This window comes from Arachis ipaensis, chromosome B3 (assembly GCF_059453495.1).
Source record: "Arachis ipaensis isolate K30076 ecotype BB chromosome B3, ASM5945349v1, whole genome shotgun sequence".
NCBI lineage: Eukaryota > Viridiplantae > Streptophyta > Magnoliopsida > Fabales > Fabaceae > Arachis > Arachis ipaensis.
Window position 1 is genome coordinate 92,367,244 of NC_142438.1, and position 3,427 is coordinate 92,370,670.

Consider the following 3,427-nt stretch of genomic DNA (forward strand, 5'->3'; position numbering starts at 1 on the left):
CATCATAGCCCAAGTTAATTACCACGTTAACTACATTAATGTGGTAGTTAACGTGGAGGAAAAGGAAGCTCCAAGCGTTAGTGGTAAAAGTGAGTGCCACTAATGCTCCAAAAGGGCAATTGGCCATGTTAAGAGTCACGTTAACTCAATTAACGTGAACTCTAACGTGGAAGAGGAAGATAATGCCAACGTTAGTGACACTCACCTTTGTCACCAACGTTGGACTAAGCCCATATTGGCTACGTTAAGAGCCACGTTAACTTAGTTAACATGAACTCTAACGTGGAAGGAGCATGGAATCGCCAACGTTAGTGACACTCACCTTTGTCACTAACGTTGGACTAAGCCACTATGAGCCACGTTAGTTACCACGTTAATTACATTAACGTGGAAGCTAACGTGGAGGAAAGGGATGATGAGCCAACGTTAGTGACACTTACCTTTGTCACTAACGTTGGAGATGGCAATCAACACCACGTTAGTGGTCACGTTAATGTAATTAACGTGAGGCACTAACGTGGGAAAGGGGCGTTTTAGAGCGTTAGTGAAAAGGTAGGTGTCACTAATGCTCTCGAAGATTTGGCAAGCCTACGTTAAAGGTCACGTTAACTATACTAATGTGAACTCTAACGTAGGGAGAAAGGGGTACTCTAAACGTTATTGGGAAAGGTAAACCTCAATAACGTTTGCGAAGGGCCAAGAGGCAACGTTAGTGGTCACGTTAGTGCCACTAACGTTGAAGTTAACGTGGACCATTTTGGATTAGGAACGTTAGTGAAAAAGGTGATTATCACTAACGTTCTCGACCCCATATTTTCACTTAACGTTAACACCACTAACGCCCTAAGCTAAAGTCCATGCCTACTGCACACTTTCTCTGCAAGTGAAGCTGAGCCCACTAAAGATGATAACTGCTTCAACTCAAGATCCAAAGGCCCATATCCAAGACTTGAAGAGCCAACTAGAAGATCAGAAGAGTAGTATAAAAAGGAGTAGTTTTGAGCTAGAGGGGAGCTTTTGGATTGGGAGAACTACTCTCTGTATAATTTTACTTTCTCTGCAACTTCTAGTTTTACTTTCAGAATGCATTCTCCATCTTTGTTTTCCATTCCTAGAGCCATGAACAACTAAACCCCTTTCATTGGGTTAGGGAGCTCTGTCGTAATTTGATGGATCAATAATAGTTTTCATTATTCTTCTTCTTTCTTTTCTCTTGATTTTATTAGAAAGCTTTCAATCTTCATCCAATTGGGTAGTTGTCATGGAAAAAAGCTATTCATACTTGGATCTCTTCAGAACCTTGGTAGAGGAATGAAGAGATCATGCTAGAAATGCTTTCTCAATTTTGGACCAAATTGGGGTTTGGATGGATATAGTGACATATAATCCTACCAATACTTTGAGTTGGAAATACATGTGGTATAATCAGTGACCATACTTCATCTCTTCTCATGAGTAATTGGACCAAGGAATTGGTTATTGATCAAGATTTGAGAGATTGAATTACCAAGGAATTGGAATTCAATCACCTAAGATTGCCAAGGAGATCAATGAATGCATTGATTGAGGAAGAGATGAAAATAAACTTGATCCGGAGAATGCAACATCTCCTAAGCCCAATGAATTCCCCATTTCTGATCTTACCCATTCTCTTTAATTTCTGCAATTTACTTTCATGCTAAATTCCCCATTCCCCATTTAAGATTCTGCAATTTACTTTCCGTCATTTATATTCAGCTCTTTATTCCCAGCATTTACATTTTCTGCTATTTACTTTCTGCCATTTAATTTCCTGCAACTCTCACATCAAATTCTGCTTAGCTCAACTAGAACATTCCTCTAATTAAAGTTGATTGAGCAATCAATCCCTGTGGGATTCGACCTCACTCTATTGTGAGTTTTTACTTGATAACAATTCGGTATATTTGCCGAGGAAAATTGTTGAGAGACAAGTTTCTGTGCATCAAGTTTATGGTGCCGTTGTCGGGGATTGATTTTGCATCAATAATGATTAAATTGGTGGATAACTAGATTGAGCATTTTTTTCTCTTTTGTTTGATTTAATTTCATTCGAGTAATTTACTTTCAGTTTTAGTTATTTCCTTCCATTTACCCTTTACCCGTTTATGGTGTTATCTGCACATTTTTTTTTACTATTTAGTTCACTGACCCACTAACTGTTTGATATATTGCATCACTCACACTAACAGCATTTCTGCAGGGAATACTGTCTGCATCTATCTTTCTTGCTTTTGACTTGTGGGTTGTATGATAGGTAGAAGAAGCAGGGCTTCAACTTCCTTTGATTCTGAACCTGAGAGGACCATCCTTAGATTGAGGAGGGAAGCAAGAGGAAAGAGAGTCGTTAGTGCTGAGGAAGAGGAGGAGTATTTTGAACCAGACATGGATAAGAATATGGAAAACCATCATGAAGAAGAGGCTCACAACCATGGCAGAGAAGGCCCAGTGCATCATGCTGGGCAAGAGAGAAGAGTTCTGGGATCTTACATCAATCCAAATCCAGGAAACTGTGGAAGTAGCATCCAAAAGCCAACCATACATGCCAACAACTTTGAACTAAAGCCACAGCTCATCACCCTTGTTCAGAACAACTGTTCATTTGGAGGAAGAGTTCAAGAAGATCCCAATCAACATCTAACCACCTTCCTGAGGATATGTGATACTGTGAAGTCTAATGGTGTTCATCCTGACACCTACAGACTGCTTCTATTTCCCTTCTCACTCAAGGACAAGGCATCTAAATGGTTGGAATCCTTCCCGAAGGAGAGTTTAACAACCTGGGAGGATGTGGTGAACAAGTTCTTGGCGAGATTCTATCCTCCTCAAAGAATCAACAGGTTGAGAGCTGAAGTTCAAACTTTCAGACAACAGGATGGTGAGACTCTCTACGAAGCATGGGAGAGATTTAAAGACTTGACAAGAAGGTGCCCGCCAGATATATTCAATGAATGGGTGCAGTTACACATTTTCTATGAAGGTCTTTCTTATGAATCAAAGAAGGTAGTAGACCACTCATCCGGGGGATCTCTGAACAAGAAGAAGACCATTGAAGAAGCCATAGATGTCATTGAGACTGTAACTGAGAATGACTACTTCTATGCTTCTGAAAGAGGCAACACTAGAGGAGTGATGGAGCTGAACAACGTGGATGCACTGCTAGTTCAAAACAAGATGATCACCAAGAAGCTGGCTAACCTTACCAAGAAGATGGAGAGGAATCAAGTAGCAGTAATCACTACCTTAATAGCAGCTCAAGAAGGAGTGAATGAAGAAGCAAAGGGTGATCAGGAACAAGCCAACTACATTGAAAATCCACCTAGGCAGAACCATGACCTATACTCCAAAAACCTATAATCCTGGTTGGAGGAACCACCCAAACTTTGGGTGGGGAAATCAACAAGACCAA

At 40.4% G+C, this 3,427-nt stretch overlaps 1 non-coding gene across 1 annotated transcript; it reads right to left on the reverse strand.

Annotated features, from left to right (window-relative positions):
• Nucleotides 1-2,856: 2,856 nt before the first annotated feature.
• LOC148571578 (small nucleolar RNA R71) lies at nt 2,857-2,963 on the reverse strand. The gene has a single exon (XR_015908847.1). It is a non-coding gene; the product is annotated as a small nucleolar RNA R71 (small nucleolar RNA).
• Nucleotides 2,964-3,427: the final 464 nt, after the last annotated feature.